The sequence below is a fragment of the Cherax quadricarinatus genome, chromosome 64 (genome assembly GCF_038502225.1).
Source record: "Cherax quadricarinatus isolate ZL_2023a chromosome 64, ASM3850222v1, whole genome shotgun sequence".
Classification (NCBI taxonomy): domain Eukaryota; kingdom Metazoa; phylum Arthropoda; class Malacostraca; order Decapoda; family Parastacidae; genus Cherax; species Cherax quadricarinatus.
This window is the reverse complement of record NC_091355.1, coordinates 3,927,044-3,950,321: the sequence shown is the minus strand read 5'-3', so window position 1 is coordinate 3,950,321 and position 23,278 is coordinate 3,927,044. Positions and strand designations below refer to the sequence as shown.

Here is a 23,278-nt window from a genome sequence, read left to right as displayed (position 1 = left end):
AATTTCTCTCTCTTATCAATATACCCATTTCTCCCTGCCTTCCCTTCCTTCTCTGACCATACTGTACCCATGCTTCCCAACCCACCCCATTCCCCTTCCCTGAATAAACCACTCACAATCGCAAGGTCTCAGGTTCGATTCCCTAGGAAGAGGAAGGAAAAACATATGGGGGATGCCAATAAACCCCTGGCTGCCTTCAAGAGAGAGCTGGACAGATACCTAAAGTCAGTGCCGGATCAGCCGGGCTGTGGTTCGTACGTTGGACTGCGTGCGGCCAGCAGTAACAGCCTAGTTGATCAGGCCCTGATCCATCGGGAGGCCTGGTCATGGACCGGGCCGCGGGGGCGTTGATCCCCGGAATAACCTCCAGGTATGCCTCCTTACACCCCTGCTGTCCCTACTACCTAGTAGTTAAAATAGGCACCCATGTGTTAGTTAACTGTTGTGGGTCGCAACCACAACACTACAGTTCAGTGTAAGACAACACTACAGTTCAGTGTAGGACAACACTACAGTTCAGTGTAGGACAACACTACAGTTCAGTGTAGGACAACACTACAGTCCCTGCTGGAAGTATACCAGTGACAAGTATAAGGTATCTGTGTATAAGTGATGGCCCTTATTCCTCCCTGCTACACCCACTACCCCTGTCTTCCTTTACACGCCTGCAAAACTACTCCATCCTACACTGTCACTCACCCTCTCCTCCCTCCCCTACCAGCACCATTACACCCCTCCTAGATGTCCCCCTCCCTCCCTTCCAACACCTCTCCCTCCCCTCCCAAACCCATCCATCACTTCCCTCCCTCCCTCCCACACTGGCTCCCACATACTCCCGCATACTTCCCCACACCACCACCGACTTCTCCCAGTTACACCCCAAGCCCCTCCCTTTCCTCTTTCATCCTCTTTTTTTCCCTTCCTCGTTCCATCCGTCCTCTTTCACCTCCCTCACTATCTTTATCTAAGGTTGAATTCTACATGACTCATTAGATAGAATCATTGTAAAAGTTGAAAATTATGTATAAATGGTCACTAAAATAAGCATTAAAGTCAATCCGGTATTAGACACTGAAAAATTACAGGGAGATACAGGGAATGTTTTCCAGTGGGCAGTGAAGAACAATGTTTTCCAGTGGGCAGTGAAGAACAATGTTTTCCAGTGGGCAGTGAAGAACAATGTTTTCCAGTGGGCAGTGAAGAACAATGTTTTCCAGTGGGCAGTGAAGAACAATGTTTTCCAGTGGGCAGTGAAGAACAATGTTTTCCAGTGGGCATTGAAGAACATAATATTCAGTGGTGATAAGTTCCACTTGCTTAGGTATGGAAGGAATAAAGAACTCAAAAGGAACACTGCATACAGACTTCAAGAGGATCAACAAATATAACGAAAGAAACGTGTGAAAGACCTGGGAATAATTATGTCAGCTGATCCTCCTTTTAAAGACCATAATAAGACAAAAGATGATAAATTAGACACATGTGCAACACTTCGGTGTCTTTACCGAGGAACGTTTCGCCACACAGTGGCTTCATCAGTCCATACGAAGGAGAATGGTGAACAGGAGGAGTTTGAGGTAATCAGTCCCTCAGCCTTAACTAGAGGTTTACCTGTGTCGATGTAGTCAGTCCATCAACTTGTCGGTTCTCTGAACCATTCATCTACGAGACAAAAGATCACGGCAGGCGAGAGAGATATATCATAATCTACACTTGGAAAATCCCAGAAGGGCTAGTCCCAAATCTGCATACAGAAATAACTCCCTACGAAAGTATAAGACTGGGCAGGTGATGCAAAATGCCCCTAATGAAAAGTAGGGGCGCCACTGATACACTAAGAGAAAACACAATGCCCAAGACTGTTTCAACAGCCTCCCACCATGCATAAGGGGAATTACCAATAGGCCCCTGGCTGCCTTCAAGAGGGAGCTGGATATAGATACCTAAAGTCGGTGCCGGATTAGCCGGGCTGTGATTCGTACGTTGGACTACGTGCGGCCAGCAGTAATAGCCTGGTTGATCAGGCCCTGATCTACAGGGAGACCTGGTCATGGGCCGGGCCGCGGGGGCGTTGATCCTGGGAATACCCTCCAGGTAGACTCCAGGTAGCCAGGAGGATGACAGGGTGGGTACTGAGAACTTTCAAAACAAGGGAAATACGGCCAATGGTGACACTCTTCCAATCACTAGTGCCTCCCTCATTTGGAATATTGCTTACTGTTGGCAGCCCCGTTCAAAATAAGAGAAATATGAGAGCTTGAACAAATACAGAGATCGCTTACGGTCCACATGTAAATTACTGGGAACGCCTTAAAGTCTTGACCAAAATAAACCTAGTGAAAAGCAGCGGTGCGGTGGGAACAATAAGGGAGCACTGTATCAACATTCTGATATCTTACCAGAAGATATCAGAAACACTGCTGGAACAAGTGTTGAAAGCCTTCAAGAGGAAACTGGACAAGTATCTTCACCAGGTGCCAGATTAACCAGGTTGTGATGCATATGTAGGGCGCCGGGCCCATGGCCGGGCTCCGGGAATAGACTCTCGAAATTCATCAAAGGTATATCAAAGGTATGGAAACTTTATCCCTCCATTCTCCTTCCCATCTCTCTCCCTCCCCTCTCCCTTCCACTTCCTCTCCCCTACCCTTTCTCCCTTTTCTTCCCTAAATTTCTCTTCACTTCTCTCTTTACATCACCATCTCATCTCCATTTTTTCTTAGTCTCTGCAAGACAGCCCACTTTACCCCCCTCCTCCCTTTCCTCCCCCCCATCGTAATCTCCCCATGCCTGGACATTCACGGTACCGTGTCTAAGGAAGCACCCTGCTGGCTCTCTCCCTACCCCCCCACCCTACAATACCACCCACTCACTATTCCCTACCCCCACCCCCCCCCACACACTCACCCGTCTCGTCTGGCATCTAGGTTCCTGCCCTCCCCTTGTCTGGGTGGGAATAACCCACCTAGGTCACCCTCCACCACCTAACCCATTATTATTATTATTAATTTAAATGTTTATATTACAAAATTGTTATAACGTATAGTCATTATAAAGTAATCGTGAGTCATTATACTTGGAATTATTATCATTATGCAGAGGTGAGGAGATAAACTCCTTGGATCAAGAACTTAAGGGGGTTATCAAAGAAGGTTATCGTCTACCTGGAGACTATCAAGAGTCTACCTGAAGTCTATCAAGAGTCTACCTGAAGTCTATCAAGAGTCTACCTGAAGTCTATCAAGAGTCTACCTGAAGTCTATCAAGAGTCTACCTGAAGTCTATCAAGAGTCTACCTGAAGTCTATCTAGAGTCTACCTGAAGTCTATCAAGAGTCTACCTGAAGTCTATCAAGAGTCTACCTGAAGTCTATCAAGAGTCTATCTGAAGTCTATCAAGAGTATCTGAAGTCTATCAAGAGTCTACCTGAAGTCTATCAAGAGTCTACCTGAAGTCTATCAAGAGTCTACCTGAAGTCTATCAAGAGTCTACCTGAAGTCTATCAAGAGTCTATCTGAAGTCTACCCGAAGATTATGAAGAGTCCACCTGAAATCTACCTGGAGACGACTTCTGGGGGCAGCGCCCCCCACGTCTCGGTCTTAGACCAGGTCAGGCTAGAACAATAATATAACTCACAGTTCACGTCGTGTATATGTTGTGGATGGCAGACACCAACAACCTGGTTTGATCAGACCAGCAACCAGGAGGGCTGGTGGGGAACCAGATCGCCAGGGGGGCGCTGACCCCCGAAAACCACCACAGGTAAGTCCCTATGTGCACGTAATCTAGCACCATTGTTCCAGCCATGGTATTGTGTGTTGTGAATTGTTCCAGCCATGATATTGTGTGTTGTGAACTGTTCCAGCCATGGTACTGTGTAGTGTGGGTTAGTTGACTTGGACCTGCCTAGCATGAGCCAGTAGGACTCCCTACCTACCTACCTGGAGGTTATTCCGGGGATCAACGCCCCCGCGGCCCGGTCCACGGCCAGGCCTCCCGATGGATCAGGGCCTGATCAACCAGTACGTTACCGCTGGCCGCACGTAGTCCAACGTACGAACCACAGCCCGGCTGATCCGGCCAGGGGCCTATTGGTAATTCCCCTTATGCATGGTGGGAGGCTGCTGAATAGTCTTGGGCCCCGGACACTTATGGTGTTTTCTCTTAGTGTACCCATGGTGCCCCTACTTTTCATTGAGGGTAGTTTGCACCGCCTGCTCAGTCTTTTACTTTCGTAGGGAGTGATTTCTGTGTGCAGATTCGGGACTATTCCTTCTAGGATTTTCCAAGTGTAGATTATGATATATCTCTCTCGCCTGCGTTCCAGCGAGTACAAGTCCAGTGCTTCCAAGTGTTCCCAGTAGTTAAGGTGCTTGATAGAACTTATACGTGCAGTAAAGGTTCTCTGCACCCTCTCTAAATCTGCGATTTCACCTGATTTGAACGGAGATGTTAATGTACAGCAGTATTCCAGCCTAGAGAGAACAAGTGATTTAAAAAGGATCATCATTGGTTTGGCATCTCTTGTTCTGAACGTTCTCATTATCCATCCTATCATTTTCTTTGTAGTTGTGATCGTGGCACTGTTGTGATCCTTGAAAGTGAGATTCTCAGACATTACTACTCCCAGGTCTCACATTATTTTGCCGCTTTATTGTATGATCCGAGTTCGTAGTATACTCAGTTCTTGTTATTATCTCCTCCAGTTTTCCATAACGGAGTAGATGGAATTTATCTTCAATGTATATCATACTGTTTTCCGTTGCCCACTGGAAACTTGGAGGTTAACCGTGTCCTCGATAGGTGCCAGTCTCATGCAGATCCTAGTATCGTCTGCAAAGGATGACACTGTGCTGTGAGTTACAACTCTATGTCTGATATGAGGATGAGGAACAGAATGAAGAATGAAGGTGTCCGAAGATCTCACCTTCAAGGACCACAACAATGTCACTATCACATCTGATAGGATGGATAATGATAACATTCAAGATAAGAGATGCCAAGCCAATGATGATCCTTTTTAAATCACTTGTTCTCTCTGGGCTGGAATACTGCTGTACATTAACATCCCCATTCAAGGCAGGTGAAATTGCAGAGCTAGAGAATGTACAGAGAACCTTTACTGCACGCATAAGTTCCATCAAACATCTTAACTACTGGGAACACCTGGAAGCACTTGACTTGTACTCATTGGAGCACAGGCGAGAGAGAGAGATATCATAATCTACACCTGGAAGATTCCGAAGGGACTGATCCCTAACACAGAAATCACTCCCCACGAAAGTGGTTTGCAATCGTACTTCTTAGCACTCTTTTAAAGATTTTTATGATGTGCGACATTAGAGCTATTGGTCGATAATTCTTACCTAATGCTTTGCTGCCACCTTTATGGAGTGGGACAATATCCGCTGTTTTTAGTGACTGGAATTCCACCCATGTCTAAGCTCCTCCATAGTGTACTTAGGGCACGCGAAAGGTTTTTTTTGCAGTTCTTAATGAACACAGAGTTCCAAGAGTCTGGGCCTGGGGCTGAGTGGATGGGCATGTTGTCAATGGCTTTCTATAAGTCTATCGGAGTTAGGGTAATGTCGGAATCTGGCATACATGGAGTTTTGAGGCTCATTCATGAAAAAATAATTTGGATTGTCGATCTTTAGACTGATTAGTGCCTGCTGCAGTGCACCTTCTTTCTTATGTTCGTTATGAATTGTTCTAGTCACAGTATTGTGGGTTAGTTGTGAACTGCTCTAGTCACGGTATTGTGGGTTAGTTGTGAACTGTTCTAGTCACAGTATTGTGGGTTAGTTGTGAACTGTTCTAGTCACGGTATTGTGGGTTAGTTGTGAACTGTTCTAGTCACGGTATTGTGGGGTAGTTGTGAACTGTTCTAGTCACAGTATTGTGGGTTAGTTGTGAACTGTTCTAGTCACGGTATTGTGGGTTAGTTGTGAACTGTTCTAGTCACAGTATTGTGGGTTAGTTGTGAATTGTTCTAGTCACAGTATTGTGGGTTAGTTGTGAATTGTTCTAGTCACGGTATTGTGGGTTAGTTGTGAACTGTTCTAGTCACGGTATTGTGTGTGGATTAGATGAGAATTGTTCCGGCCATGGTTTTACGAGTTAGTGTCAGACACTGTACTGTGAGTTATTCAACCACTAATCTCCCTTCCATCCCACTAATCTCCCTTCCATCCCACTAATCTCCCTTCCATTCCACTAATTTCTCCCCTCCCTCCAACCACCACTCCCTCTCCCCCTACCCTCCACCCACCCCTCCCTCTCTCTCTTTCTCTCCCTCTAAACTCTACCTATTCTCCCCCATTAACCCCCTCTTCTGTTCCATCACCTTAAACTTGACCCACCCCCTTCGCCCCCTCCCAACCCCCCTTCCCACCTGAGTCTGACCTTGAGTGTCTGCCCCCTTCCCCCCCTACCCCCTCTCTCGCCCTGCTTCCCTCCTCTCCTCGCCTTAATTCAACCCTCTCTTCACCACAACCCACACAACCCACGGACAACCCTAGCCAAACCCTGCCAGTCACCCTATCCAAGAACCACCATCCCATCTAACCCCACCAACCTCCCCTACTGTCCCTCTCTCTCCCTATCCAACCCGTTATATACTTGTGGCCGATTTCCAGAGTACTGTTGTCACAAGATAATCAGCCTCTTAGTCATCTGGTGCTTTGAGGTAATCAGTCCCCCAGTCTTGATGTAAGATAATCAGTCTCTATAAGGGATTGATTACCCTGCACCAAGGCTGAGGGACTGATTACCTTGCATCAAGACTGAAGGACTGATTACATGGTCCTATTTTTCACTTATCTTTGTCCTATAAGAACATAAGAAAGCAGGAACACTGCAATAGGCCTACTGGCCCATATCTGGCAGGCCCATGCCAAGCTTGTATTAATATTGGTAGAATTACCGACAATATGTTAAGTAAAAGGACATAAATGCAACTAATGTGACATTTTATTGTGGCAACGTTTCGCTCTCCAGGAGAGAGTGAAACGTTAGTTGCATTTGTGTCAAGGCTGGACTGATTACATCTTCATTTCACGACTACACCTGCTGCCTCTGTATTTGACTGAAGAATTCTACTATGTAGGTGAAGCGTTTCATCAATAAAGGTCCCCACCTGTTGCACATGTGTCTTAATCTTCAACTTGTCGGTATTTTATACCACTTTTAACAAGAATGTAATCACTGAAGAGATCAAATCTCCCTTAAATCCATCCCTTCTCACTTGTAACTAGTGGTCAAGCATATAATTTGTATGGGTCGGTAGGCCTTCTGCAGTGTTCCTCCATTCTTATGTTCATTCTTATGTTCTTATCATTTCTACTGGGCCATGCTAAGCAGGTCTAACTCACACCCGCCCACACTCACGTACCTGTCCGACCTATTTTTAAAGCGACCCACCAGAGTTCTGGCTTCAATGACACTGCTCTACGGTTTATCCCACTCCTGGAGGTTACCTGGAGGTTATTCCGGGGATCAACGCCCCCGCGGCCCGGTCCACGACCAGGCCTCCCGATGGATCAGGGCCTGATCAACTAGGCTGTTACTGCTGGCCGCACGCAGTCCGACGTACGAGCCACAGCCCGGCTGATCCGGCACCGACTTTAGGTATCTGTCCAGCTCTCTCTTGAAGGCAGCCAGGGGTTTATTGGCAATTCCCCTAATGCTTGATGGGAGGCTGTTGAACAGTTTTGGGCCCCGGACACTTATGGTGTTTTCTCTTAGTGTACCAATGGCGCCCCTACTTTTTATTGGCGGCATATTGCATCGCCTGCCCAGTCTTTTACTTTCGTAGGGAGTGATTTCTGTGTGCAGATTTGGGACCATTCCTTCCAAGATTTTCCAAGTGTAGATTATGATATATCTCTCCCTCCTGCGTTCCAACGAGTACAAGTCAAGTGCTTCCAAGCGTTCCCAGTAGTTAAGGTGCTTGACAGAACTTATACGTGCAGTAAAGGATCTCTGTACACTCTCTAGATCTGCGATTTCACCTGCTTTGTATGGAGATGTTAATGTACAGCAGTATTCCAGCCTAGAGAGAACAAGTGATTTGAAAAGGATCATCATGGGCTTGGCATCTCTCGTTTTGAAAGTTCTCATTATCCATCCTATCATTTTCTTTGCACGTGCGATCGTGGCACTGTTGTGATCCTTGAAAGTGAGATCCTCAGACATTACTACTCCCAGGTCCCTTACATTATTTTTCCGCTCTATTGTATGGCCGGAGTCAGTAGTATACTCTGTTCTAGTTATTATCTCCTCCAGTTTTCCATAACGGAGTAGTTGGAATTTGTCCTCATTGAACATCATATTGTTTACCGTTGCCCACTGGAAAACTTTGTTTATATCTTCTTGGAGGTTAACCGCGTCCTCAGCAGATGACAGCCTCATGCAGATCCTAGTATCATCCGCAAAGGATGATACGGTGCTGTGGTGTATATCTCTGTTTATGTCTGATATGAGGATAAGGAATAAGATGGGGGCGAGTACTGTGCCTTGTGGAACAGAGCTCTTCACTATGGCAGCCTCCGATTTAACTCTGTTGACCACTACTCTTTAAGAACATAAGAACATAAGAACGAAGGAACACTGCAGAAGGCCTACTGGCCCATGCGAGGCAGGTCCAAGTCCCTACCGGCCAATGCACCCAACCTAGTCAGGTCAGGTCACATTGACTTAAGGGAGGAACACGGCAACCGACCTGTTAGCACAAGCTATCAGGTCCAACTCACACCCACCCACATCTACTCATGTATTTATCCAACCTATTTTTAAAGCTACACAACGTTCTGGCCTCTATAACGGTACTTGGGAGTTTGTTCCACTCATCCACAACTCTATTACCAAACCAGTACTTTCCTATATCCCTCCTGAATCTGAATTTTTCCAACTTAAAACCATTGCTGCGAGTCCTGTCTAGGCTAGATATTTTCAGCACACTATTTACATCCCCTTTATTTATTCCTGTCTTCCACTTATAAACCTCAATCATATCCCCCCTAATTCTACGTCTTTCTAGAGAGTGCAGTTTCAGGGCCCTTAGTCTATCCTCATAGGGAAGGTTTCTGATACATGGGATCATCTTTGTCATCCTCCTTTGTACATTTTCCAGAGAATTTATATCCATTCTGTAATACGGTGACCAAAACTGTGCAGCATAATCTAAATGAGGCCTAACCAAGGATGTATAGAGTTGAAGAACAACCTGAGGACTCCTATTATTTATGCTTCTTGATATGAAGCCAAGGATTCTATTAGCTTTATTGCGAACACTTATGCACTGTTGTCTTGGTTTCAGATTACTGCTAACCAGAACTCCTAAATCTTTTTCGCAATCCGTAATATTAAGATCTACATTATTTAGTTTATATGTGGCATGGTTATTGTCCTGTCCAACATTTAGAACTTTGCATTTGTCTATATTAAACTGCATCTGCCACTTCTCCGACCACTGCATCAGTCTATTCAAATCTTCCTGGAGTGCTCGAATGTCCTCGTCAGAATGAATTCGACGGCCTATTTTGGTGTCATCGGCAAACTTGCCGATGTCGCTCTTTATGCCCTCATCTATGTCGTTTATGTAGATTGTGAACAGCAGGGGGCCCAACACTGACCCCTGTGGAACACCGCTCGTGACGCTTCCCCACTCTGATTTCTCCCCATTTATGCAAACTCTCTGCTGCCTATTTGTCAACCATGCCTCTATCCAGGAAAAAATTTCTCCTCCTATTCCATGTGCTTTAATTTTCCTCAATAGTCTCTGATGTGGGACCCTGTCAAAAGCCTTACTGAAGTCCATATACACAATATCATATTCATTACCATGATCTACCTCCTCAAATACCTTAGTGAAAAAAGTTAATAAATTCGTAAGGCAGGAACGCCCCTTTGTAAAACCATGCTGAGATTCGTTGATTAATTTATGCTTTTCAAGGTGGCTACGAACTGCCTCGGCAATTATTGATTCCATAAATTTTCCCACTATGGAGGTTAGGCTTATTGGTCTATAGTTCGAAGCTAAGGACCTGTCACCTGTTTTGAAAATAGGTATCACATTTGCCATTTTCCACTTATCTGGCACCATGCCAGTTTGTAGTGATATGTTGAAAAGATTAGCCAAAGGTGTGCTAAGCTCCTCTTTACATTCCTTTAGAACCCTTGCATACAGTTCATCAGGGCCTGGGGATTTGTTAGGTTTTAATTTATCTATTTGCCTAAGGACCATGTCACTTGTGACCCTAATAGTGCACAGTTTATTATCGTCCTGTTCTACATAATTTATCATTACTGGAATATCGCTGGTATCCTCCTGTGTAAAAACTGAGAGGAAGTATGTGTTAAAAATTCTACACATTTCCTTATCACTGTCAGTGAGCTGACCCGAGGAACTTTTGAGTGGGCCTATCTTGTCCCTGATCTTACTTCTGTATACCTGAAAGAATCCTTTTGGGTTAGTCTTCGATTCTCTTGCAACTTTAACCTCATAATCTCTATTTGCTTTTCTAATTCCCTTCTTTATTTCTCTCTTTAACTGAATATCTTTGTGTTCGATTTGTTAGGAAGTTGAAGATCCATCTCCCCACTTTCCCAGTTATTCCTTTAGCACGTATTTTATGGGCTATTACGCCATGATCGCATTTGTCAAATGCTTTTGCAAAGTCTGTGTATATTACATCTGCATTCTGATTTTCTTCCAGTGCATCCAAGGCCATGTCATAGTGATCCAGTAGTTGTGAGAGGCAGGAGCGACCTGCCCTGAACCCATGTTGCCCTGGATTGTGCAGATTTTGGGAATCCAGGTGATTTGCAATCCTGCTTCTTAGCACTCTTTCGAAGATTTTTATGATGTGGGATGTCAGAGCTATTGGTCTATAGTTCTTAGCTAATGCTTTGCTGCCACCTTTATGGAGTGGGGCTATATCCGTTGTTTTAAGTGACTGTGGAATTTCACCCATGTCCAAGCTCCTCCTCCATAGTGTATTTAGGGCACGCGAGAGGGGTTTCTTGCAGTTCTTAATGAAAACAGAGTTCCACGAGTCTGGGCCCGGGGCTGAGTGCATAGGCATGTTGTCAATGGCTTTTTCGAAATCTATCGGAGTTAGGGTAATGTCCGAAATCTGGCATACATTTATGGAGTTTTGAGGCTCATTCATGAAGAAATCATTTGGGTCGTCGATCCTCAGACCGATTAGTGGTTCACTAAACACAGAGTCGTCTGGGATTTCAATATTTCACTCATTTCCTTGTTGTCGTCTGTGTAAGTCCCATCCTGTCTGAGTAAGGGCCCGATACTAGATGTGGTATTTGCCTTGTTTTTGGCATATGAAAAGAAATATTTTGAATTTCTTTCAATTTCACTAATAGCTTTAAGCTCCTCCTGCCTCTCCTGGTTCCTGTAAGAGTCATTTAACTTAAGTTCGATAGTTTCCACTTCCCTGGTCAGCGCCTCCCTTCGTGTATCAGATATTCTAGCACTCCTGAGGAGCTCAGTGACTCTTCGTCGTCTTCTGTAGAGGGAGCGTCTTTTTCTCTCCAGTTTACTCCTGCTCTTCTTCTTTCTTAGGGGAATATGCCTAGAACATGCTTCGGCTACCAGGCAGTTGATCCTTTCAAGGCACTGGTTTGGGTCCATGTCATTTAAGACATCTTCCCAACATGTTTCGTTTAGGACATGGATTACCTGGTCCCAGTTGATGTTCTTGTTGTTGAAATTGTATTTTGTGAAGACACCTTCACAGGTACATGCATTCTGTTGTTCAGGACCCCTATGCATGTACGTCTGGACTTCGATTAGATTGTGATCGGAATTAGTTGTTTTTGATATTCTTATGTCTCTTATCAGGTCCTCATTATTTGTGAAGATAAGGTCAAGTGTGTTTTCTAGTCTTGTTGGCTCCACTATCTGCTGGCTTAAGGTGTGTTTTTCGCAGAGACTTAGTAGCTCATGTGTGTGTGACCTTTCATCTGCGCTACCTCCGGGGATTGTTTCAGCTATAACATTATTTGCTACATTCTTCCATTTTGTATGCCTTAGGTTGAAATCACCAAGCAGTAAGATGTTTGGGGATGGAGCTGGAAGGTTTTCCAAACAGTAATCGATTTTCAGTAGCTGTTCCTTGAACTGTTGGGAGGTTGCATCTGGTGGCTTGTATACAACCACAATGACTAGGTTTTGGTTCTCGATCTTTATTGATAGAACTTCAACTACCTCATTTGTGGTGTTCAGCAACTCCGTGCAGATAAGGGACTCTTTGACATACAGGCCAACCCCCCCTTGTTGCCTGTTTTTTCTGTCGCATATAAAAAGGTTGTAACCACTTATCCATATTTCACTGTCAAAGTGATCTTTTGTGTGAGTCTCTGTGATGGCTGCAAACATTGCATTAGACTCCACTAGAAGTCCACTGATAAAAGGTATTTTGTTGTTGGTGGATGGCTTAAGGCCCTGTATATTAGCAAATATGAACGAGGTTGTATTCTGTGTTTGTTGGGAGGATTTTGTTATTGGCATCAGTAGTTGTAATAATTCTGGAGGGCCATGGGTGGCCACTGGCTGCGCCTCCAGTCCAACAAGGCTCCAAGGTGGTGGACTATTTTTGTTATTTCCTTCCATTTTCTTTTTTCGTTTCCTGCCACTAAAAAATCACCTGGAGTTGGGTTGTCGTAGCTACTATTGTTTGTCTTGTGGGGTCTGTGCCTCCTGGTCCCTTTTAGATGGTATGCAGGGCATTCGATGTTGTAACACTGCTTCTGGAGGACTGAGGAGTGGCACATTTTTGGGTGAAAGAAAGTACAGGAAGAAGAACGACACACTCCTTTAGACAGGAGGTCGCTACATTTTTTGGGATGGTCAAAGTAGCATGTCCCATTTTTTTCCCCTGTTATTCCATGCTTACAGATGCCCCAAGCATAATATTTGCACAAATTCACCTTTGGTTGAGAATTGTTGGGAGGTGTGTTGTCAATTTCTGCAGGTTCTGGGACTGCACTATAATCCTCAGTATCCAAGCCAGGGCCACCCCGTCCTGGATTCCATCTACTTTCCCCAGTAGAGGAAGAAGGAGACTCCTCTCCAACATCTGTACTGTGGGCCACGGTCTTGTGCAATGATGGTTGTATATTTACTGTTTTTGTGGTGGTTTGGGTAGTGTCCCTAGGAGAGTCTGGGCTGGCAGTAGGGCTGGGGGCTGGGTCTGGGTCAGCACTGGGGCTGGGGGGTGGGGCTGGGTCTGGTCCAGCACCAGCACTGAGGGGTATTGGTGCTATGCCTGGGGGAGCTTGCGGCCAGCACCATCACTGTGGGTATTAGTGCTAAGACTGGGGGATGGGTCCTGGCTTAGCACCATGTGGGTGACTAGGTAGTTTCGAGTCATCTGTTGTGGTATGGACATTCTGCATTTTTTGATACACTATCTCTTTCTCCCATGTTTTATATATTTTTGGTAGACTATCCAAGAGGTCATCCTTGTTTTCTTGATTATTTTTATCATTTATTACTCTCCTTAGTACCTTTCTGATACCTGCCCAAAGTTCTACATCTTTATTGCACAACCAGAAGCACACTTGCTAGTTCAACTTTTTTGAGGCTGTTTTAGTCTAGTAAAAGAAAAATTTTAAAGAGCATAGGTTGCAGTGATTCTGAATTCTTCCCAAAGGTTTTTTTACATGCCCCAAAGATATGCTGGGACCCCTGTATCCATACACTCATGCAAGGAAGAAAACTGACCCTTTACCCTTTCGGGGCCAGTAATATGCAAGATGTATTTATAAACCAAGTTTGAGATGTGGGTGGTGGGTGGGTGTGGGGGGGTGTGGGGGGGTGGGGGGAGGGGGGGTTTTGGGGTCCAGGGGGGGGGTGGGGTGGGGGGTGTGTAGGGGGGGTGGGGGGCGGGTGGGGGGTGGTGGGGTGGGTAGGTGGGTTTGGGACTTGCCCACACCCACACTTCACTTAGGCCTACGCAAACCCCCTACATTTTAAAGGGAAAGATTTTTCCCGTTTAGTAGAGGAACCTATGTAATTTATGTTTTTAAATTCTGACCAATCACCATCACTGCCATATTTTAACTAAGTGTTACATCCGTTTTTAACACCATGACCTCTGGAAAGTTCAGTGCGGCAAGATTTTCCCCTTCTACACTGTAATTGAGATAACGGTTGTATGCTAATTTATGGCGTATTTCCTGCACCTCAATTCTACCATCACTTTTTCATATCTTAACTAATAGCTTATCCAAACACCACGGGCCTCGGCAATAGTTGCTAGTGCCATGCTTGTAAGATTTTCCCCTTCACACATATATTGTACGCTATATTGGGGATAATTTAGATTCTCTTATCTACAATTTTTTCACTATGCCACTGCACATTTTTCCTTGCACCACTATATTACTTATAGATAGATAGATCGGTATTCGTTTATTTCACTTGTGCGACACCCGGAAAATTTCACTTGGGGTCGGGTCTTTTTCCCCCACGGTAACCGTTTCTCCACCGGCACTCTATTTACACTATAATCCATATTTTCCATTTAGCGTTCACTGATACCTTTTTGTTTGTTCAAAGGAGTATATGACTTTATGGTTGCACACGCTTTTTTCCCGCATTCTGTTCCCCCCCAAACTTTTACTGTCACACCAGATTTACCTGGTTTATCCCACTCATCCACAACTTTACTGTCACACCAGAGCTTTTCCGTAGTTTATCCATCATCCACAAAAATTTTCTACCAAACGAGTTTACCGGAAAACCCACTCACCACAATCACTGTCACACCGGTTTATCGAAAATCCCCTATCCCAACTTTACATCCACCCGATTTACTTGTGTTTTTCCCCTCATCCACAACTCTCACTGTCACACCAGAGCACTTTAGTTTTTCCCACTCATCCACCCCACTGTCACACCGAGCTTTCCAGTTTATCCCACTCACCACAACTTCACTGTCACACCCGAGCTTTTCCCGAGTTTATCCCACCATCCACAACTCTCACTGTCACACCCAGAGCTTACCCAGTTTTTCCCCCCATCCACAACCTCACTGTCACACCAGAGTTTTTCGAGTTTATCCCCCTCATCCAAACTTTATGTCCACCAGAGCTTTATTTATCCTTTTTAAATCTAAATTACTTTAACTAAACCCTGTTAAGGTTTCCCCGATTGATATTACCTGTTTTTTAAAAAAATCCCCAAAAACCATATATACCAGACGGACTGAGCTAGTTTTTAGACTCTTAATAAAGGAAAAATTTGAACAAAAATCTGGGGCTTTATTGTAATTTTGGGGATATTTTTTCAAGATAAGGAACTTAGAAAAACCAAAGATTCCTAAACCCCTTTGGGGGAGTTCCGGCCTTTGTGTATCCATATGTTGCACAGTTCCCAAGATGGATATTAGGTGCACAATAAACTTGCAGTGGGAAACATCAATAAAACGTTTTGGGAATCCTCTGTTACTACGAGTCTTGTGAGAATGGATATAATGAAAGGAGAGAAAAATGTAAATCTGGGGTTTTGTGCCTTCAGTTTTAAAATAAAATTTTGTCTTTAAAATTTTTCCAAATTATTGATAAAGCCACTGGATGGCGAAACGTCTCAATAAAGATACCCAGGTTGCAATTTTACCCTCACAGAGTCTTCTCCCCTATAGACTGCCCTTTTTATGGTTTCCATGGCAACTTAATACATTGTATTGTTGTTTTTATAAACAGACCTTGATTTTATTTATAATACAGTTGTTTTTGTTAAAAGTGAACAATGCAATGGGAAAAAGGAACAGAACTTTTGGCTTCACAAGAAGCATAAAAATAGTCCCCCGGGGTTTTTCTTAACTCAAAATTTTTAGGCCTCAATTAGATTACGTGGCACATTTTTCACGTATTACAGAATGGATATAAATGCAATGGAAAAAAGTACAAAAGGGGGATGAAAAGTTGATCCCATGATAGAAATCTTCCTTTGAGGATAGACTGAGGGCCCCAATCTGCACTCTAGAATTAAATTAGGACCACCACGGGTGCAGGAAAGGACAAGTATGCTCAACAAGACCAAACCGAAATTAAAAAGCCTCCGTTAAGATCAGGAAAGAAGGGCCCCCTGTTCCTCGGGGTACTGACAGGATAAGGAAATGAGAATTTTAACACAATTTTCCTTGTTTTCAAGGGGGATACCAGGGTATTCCAATGAAAAATGAAAAGGGCGATAATAAATGTGCACTATTTGGTACAAGTACATGGGCCCAGGCAAAAAGAAAATTAAAACCAAAAATTAGGCCCCGATGAACTGTATGCAAGGGTTTTAAAAGGAAGTGAGGGGCCCAAAACCTTTCTAATTTTTCAACATATCATACAAACTGGCATGGGCCCGAAAGGGAAATGGCAAATTTATACCCATTTTCAAAACAGGGGACAGGTCCTTTGCTTCAAAAAAGACCAATAACCCCTGGGGAAAATTTTTAACAAAATTCCAGCAGTTTAGCCACCTTTAAAAACAAAATTAACCCCCAATGCATTTTTAAAAGGGACTTTTGCTTTAGAATTTATTAATTTTTTTACTAAGGTATTTGAGGAGGTAGATCAGGTAACGAATATGATATTGTGTATATGGACTTTAGTAAGGCTTTGAAGGGTCCCACATCAGAGACTTTTTGGAAAATTAAAAAATTGGGAAAGGGGGGAGAAATTTTTTTCCCGGGTAAAGGCATGGTTGACAAAAGGGAAGAGAGTACAAAAAGGGGGGGGGAAAAAAGAGTGGTCACGAGCGGGGTTCCACAGGGGTGTTCCCCGTGTTCCCCAATTCCAATAGATGAGGGCATAAAAGGACTGGCAAATTTCCGATGACACCAAAAAAAGGGGTCGAATCTTTCTGACAGGGCATCGAGCACCCAGGAAGATTTGAATAGGATCATTTTTGGGGAAGGGGATGCAGAATATAGACAAATGCAAAATTCTAAATGTTGAAACAAAACCAGACATATAAACAAAAAAAATTGACTTAATTTCTTTAGAAAAAGATTTAGAGTTCTGGGGTTAGTAATCAAACCAAGACAACAGTATAATGTTCGCAATAAAGCAATAAATTTGTTTTATATCAAAAGAAAATAATAGAGTCCCGGTTTTTCTTCAACCCATACATCCTTTGGTTCCTCATTTAGATTATGCTGCACAGTTTTGGGCACGATTACAGAATGGAAAAATTTCTGGGAAAAAGTAAAAGGAGGGTGACAAAAATGATCCCATGTATCAGAAACCTTCCCATGAGGATAGACTAAGGGGCCCCGAAAATGCATTCAGAAAGCAAATTAGGGGGGTATGATTGAGGTTTATAAGTGAAGAAAGGGAAAAAAATAAAGGGGGTGTAAATAGTCGATAATATCTAGCCTAGACAGGACTGCAAACGGTTTTTAAATTGGGAAAAATTTAGATTCAGGAGGGATATAGGAAAATACTGGTTTGGTAATAGAGTTGTGGATGAGTGGAACAAACCCCAAGTCCGTTATAGAGGCCAGAACGTTGTGTAGCTTTAAAAATAGGTTGATAAATACATGAGTAGATGTGGTGGGTGTGAGTTAGACCTGATAGCTTGTGCTAATGGTCGGTTGCCGTTCCTCCCTTGAGTCAATGTGACCTGACCTGACTAGGTTGGGTGCATTGGCTTAAGCCGGTAGGGACTTGGACCTGCTCTGCATGGCCAGTAGGCCTTCTGCAGTGTTCCTTCGTTTTTATGTTTTTATGTTCTTGTTACTCGTTTTACGGTCAGCAACGCCCAACTAACGTTTCAAAATGTTTGACAGAAAACTAGCTAAAATATCTACCAGCTCTTCAGCTACTGTTACGAACCTGGTACAAAAACCTAAGAAGATTCCGGCACAAGTGCAGGAATATACACATACATGGGGAGGGGGACAAAGATATGTGGGGAAACAGCCAGATCTCCGGACATTAAAATCACAGAACACAAAAATGCTTGCATCAATGATGACCGTAAAAATGCGTGTTCAACATAAGGGGCGATGTTGGGCACATCATAAGATTAAGTGAGGCTAAACTATTGATTAAGAAGACGATTTAAGACGGTGAAAGTGCATAAAGTTGCCCTAATTGCTGTCAGTAACATTATCCATCAAAAGTCCGTAGTTATAGCATCTCAAAATTGCTAATCAACAGGATATTACCCATTCTGGAGACTGCTGAACATGATATCAACAGGCCCTTCTCTAACCACATTAGTTCCACTACTACTGCCCCTACTACCTCTACCCAACGACACTCCACCTGACTCCTGCCACTATATATACTCGTTTTCAGTTTTCTGTATTAGGACTGAACATAAAAAAGGAAGAACACTGGGAAGGCATTGGCCCAAGAAGCCACCTGTAGCGAAACGTTTCTTTAATAAATGTCCTGAACTGTACATAAGGTCTTTTTCCACATCTTGTCGGTATCACCATACCATTTCTTCTTTTTGGGTTTTTTGGGTTTGGGTCAGACAGTTAATAGTCAGTATGTGGTTCTCACGTTGGGCCAGTTATCATCATCCCGGCTGTGGTTCCCCACGTGAACTAGACAGGTATTACAGGCTGTGGGTTTCCACGTTGAGCCAGTTATCATCGAGGCTGTGGTTCTACGTTGAACCAGACATCGTCATCCAGACTGTGGTTCTCATGCTGAACCAGACAGTTATCGTCATCCAGACTGTGATTCTCACGTCAGACTGGCTGTCCTGAAGCAAACACATTTCTCACAACGATTTCAAAATGCCTCGACATTTCCGGTACTTTTACTGACGTCAGTTAAATTTGATAAGAATTAGATTGCATTCTATAAGCAAAAATTACCAATTTTAACATACAACAATGCCAATACATGCAATAATACAACAACTGATGAAGCATAGAAAACGAAGAGCCACCCAAAGTAGGGTACAATAATAACGTCATTTACATTGTCGTAGTACAGAGTTTTTAGATGTACTGAAGTGGTATTTAACCTTTAAATAAATGAGGCATTTTAAGAATCAACCCCAAATATTTTAGTATTTATATGATGTAAATGGCTGAGGAAATAAGTCACTCTGACTTTTTTGGGTTATCCTAGGTTCTCTACACATATGCTGCATGTATGATAATTCTATGTAACTGTATTTGTGTATACCTGAATAAACTTACTTACTTAATATCGTTATGTCAGTAGGATGGTGTGGCGCCACCTTACCTCTGGCTGCCCTCTCTCACCCCACACCCCAGGCTGCCTCTCCCCACTACCCCAACCCACCACGCCCCTGGCTGCCCTCTCTCACTCCACACTCCACACCCCACACCGTCCTCTACCACACTTCACCCAATCGCATCCTCCTCATCCGACGCCACGCCTCGCGTCCCATCCCCCCACTACCCTCACCTTCACCCCATCGCTTCTTCCTCACCCCCGACTCTCTACATTCCACCTCTCTCCCCTCCTGTCTGGGATCCTCTCCCACCAATCAGGGCGTCCATCACACCCACTTCCTTCCAATCTCTCATCCTCTCCTCCTCCTCCCTCTGTTCCTGTCCCACTCCTTCCTCTCTTGCTGCCCCACTCTCCCTCCTGTCTTCCTGCCCCACTCCTCCTGTCTTCCTGCATCACTCCTCCTCTTCCTGCCTCCCACCATAGATAACAAACGTCCTGTACGTTCTCTCTCACCATCCTTCCCTCTCTCCTCTTATTTCAACCCTCTCTTCGCTCCTTCTCACTTTTGTGTTTCTCTTCCTTACTTGCCTTGAATTCTTCCTCCTTCTTTCCTCTCTTTATTATTTCTTATATTTTATCTTCTCACTCTATCCTTACTACCTCTACGTCTTTCACTTCCTTATCCTCTTCTACGTCATCCATCTCTTCCAACTTCATCATCCTATATTTCTCATCTTCCACTTCATTCATCATCCTCTAGGCCTTCATCATCCACTTCCTTCATCCAACAAACACTCCACACATCCTCTCCTCCACCTCCACACATCCTCTCCTCCACCTCACACATCCTCTCCTCCACCTCCACACATCCTCCTCTCACCTCCACACATCCTCCTCCACCTCCACACATCCTCTCCTCCACCTCACACATCCTCTCCCACCTCCACACATCCTCTCGTCCATCTCCACTCCTCCACACATCCTCTCCTCCACCTCCACTTCCTCCACACATCCTCTCCTCCACCTCCACTTCCTCCACATCCTCACCTCCACTTCCTCCACACATCCTCCTCCACCTCCACTTCCAGGGTGTTCCAGGAACAACCTTCCAAATCATTAATTTCCACTGGCGTTTCATTCATCTTCCTCCATGTATCTATCTCTTGATCTTCCTTCCATTCTTGTTATCTCTTGTTCTTCCTTCTATCCTTGTTATCTTTTGTTCTGCCTTCCATCCTTATCTCCTGCTCCTCCTTCCATCCTTGCTCGTATAAACACATGTCAGAAGCTAAATTACTGAAAATGTTTTAAAAGTCCCTAGAACTGTACTCCTTAGAGGGCAGGCGAGAGAGATACATCACAACCTCACACCTGGAAGATGCTGGAGGATTGGTATCAAACCTGCACACCGAAATTACCACTTATGACCGCAAGAGGCTTGGCATGCGGTGCAGGATACCTCCAATGAAAAGCAGGACAGGAGAGAAGAGAGAGAGAGAGAGAGAGAGAGAGAGAAGAGAGAGAGAGAGAGAGAGAGAGAGAGAGAGAGAGAGATATAGAGAGAGAGATAAACTCCTCAAATTAGTTTCTGATCAGCCGTGCTATGGTGCACATGCTGAGCTGTGGGTGCGATACTAAGCCTGAGGATAAGGCTGGACAGATATCTAAAGTCAGTATCCGATCAGCCGGGCTCAGACCCCTACGCTGGACTACACGAATCCAACAGTAACAGCCTGGTTCATCTGGCCCTGATCCACCGGGAGGCCTGGTCACGGACTCGGGCCGCGGGGCATTGACCTCGGAACACCCTTCATTAAGAACTGCAAGAGACCCTTTCACGTGCCCAAATGTTATGGGAGGAGCAGCTTAGACATGAGTGAAATTGCAGTCACTAGAAAACAAGGGATACAGCCCCACTCCACAAAGGTGGCAGCAAAGCATTTACTAAGAACTATAGACCAATAGCTCTAATGTCCCACATATTAAAACCTTAGAAAGAGTGCTAGAGAGCACTGACTGTGAACCACTTGGATTCTCAAAATCTGTACAATTCAGGCAACATGGGTTCAGGGCAGTTGTTCCTGCCTCTCACAACTACTGATCACTATGATATGGTCTTGGATGCACTGAAGAAAAACAGAATGCAGATGTAATCACACAGACTGAGTATACTACAAACTCTGATCATATAATAGAGCGGAAAAATAATGTGAGACCTGGGAGTAGTAATGTCTGTGGATCTCACTTTCAAGGATCACAACAGTGCCACGATCAAAACTACAAAGAAAATGATAGGATGGATATGAGAACGTTCAGAACAAGAGATGCCAAGCCAATGATGATCCTTTTCAAATCACTTGTTCCCTCTAAGCTGGAATACTGCTGTACATTAACATCTCCATTCAAATCAGGTGAAATGCAGATTTAGAGAGCGTGCAGAGAACCTTTACTGCACGTATAAGTTCTATCAAGCACCTTAACTACTGGGAACGCTTTGAAGCACTGACTTGTACTCGCTGGAATGCAGAAGAGAGAGATATATAATCTACACTTGGAAAATCCTGAAGGAATAGTCCGAATCTGCACACAGAAATCACTCCTACGAAAGTAAAAGACTGAGCAGGCGGTGCAAACTACCCTCAATGAAAAGTAGGGAGCCATGGGTACACTAAGAGAAAACATAAGTGTCGGGCCCAAGACTGTTCAACAGCCTCTCACCATGCAATACCGCTGGCTGCCTTCAAGTGGGAGCTGGACAGATCTTAAAGTCGGTGCCGGTTCAGCCGGGCTATGGTTCGCACGTCGGACTACGTGCAGCCAGCGGTAACAGCCTGGTTGATCAGGCCCTGATCCACCGGGAGGCCTCGTCGTGACCGGGCGCGGGGCGATAATCCCGGAATAACCTCCAGGTAGACTCCAGGTAGGTATTATCATAGTGGACCAATAAACCAACAGTGGCCATATAGCGCCTGAAGACTGACAGGAACTCAGGTTTAATACCAGGAAGGAAAGGGAAGCTCAAATTACTTGGATCAAGAGCCCTTCAACAGCATCTGGCCACTCATATACCTGGAAGGTACTCAGAGCTTGGTCCCAAATCTGCACACTGCCATAACAACATACTGGAGTGAGAGATATGGGAGGAAGTGTAAATAAACCAGTGAGGAGCAGGTGCGATGGGCACAATAAGGAACACTGTATCAACATCCGGGGTCCTAGACTTTTCAATATCTTACCAGAAGATATCAGAAACATTGCTGAACAAATGTTGAAGCCTTCAAGAGGAAACTAGACAAGTATCTTCACCAAGTGCTAGATCAACCAGGCTGTGATGGATATGTGGCATTGGGCATCCAGCAGCAACAGCCTGGTTGACCAGGCGAGCAGAGAGCCTGGCCATGGCGGGCTCAGAGAGTAGATATACTTCGAAATTCTTCTGAAGGTATACATCACTCCTTTCCCTTTCATGGGATAAATGGGAAGAAACCAGAATGGGCCTGAACCTATTCTTTTGACTACCTCAATAATAACAGTAATAATAATAATAAATAATAATAATAATAATAATAACATTATTATTAATAATAGTAACAATAATAATATATATTATAATAATAATAAATAACAGCAATAATAATAATAAATAACAATTAATAATAATAGCAATAATAATAATAATAACAATATTAATAATAATAGACAATAATAATAATAATAATAATAATAATAACAATAACAATATTAATAATAATAATAATAGTAATACATAATAATCAATATTATTAATAATAATAACAATATTAATAATAATAATAATAATATATTTCTTACAAAGATTTATCACAAGGAAGAGTTCCAAGCCTGGTGTAAGTGTACATGTATATATAATTTTGTAATCACGGAGCAAGCTAGGTTTCGTTAGCTGCCCAAATCCATCAAATTGAATATTTAAACACGAATAACGAAAACGATCTTTAGATGTTTATGACAACGCGGTGCAAAAGAAAAAAATAGTACATGGACGTGTACTGTCCGCGTGCGAAAAAGCTATCTGCGGAGTCTTGACGAGGGTTCCTTTTCGACGTATCGGGG

General features: G+C 43.9%; 1 protein-coding gene across 1 annotated transcript in view; it reads left to right on the top strand.

Moving 5' to 3' along the window:
- LOC128700069 (uncharacterized) overlaps positions 1-23,278 on the top strand; it is a 195,113-nt gene that overhangs the window by 154,307 nt on the left and 17,528 nt on the right. The gene's annotated exons all lie outside the window — the stretch shown is intronic.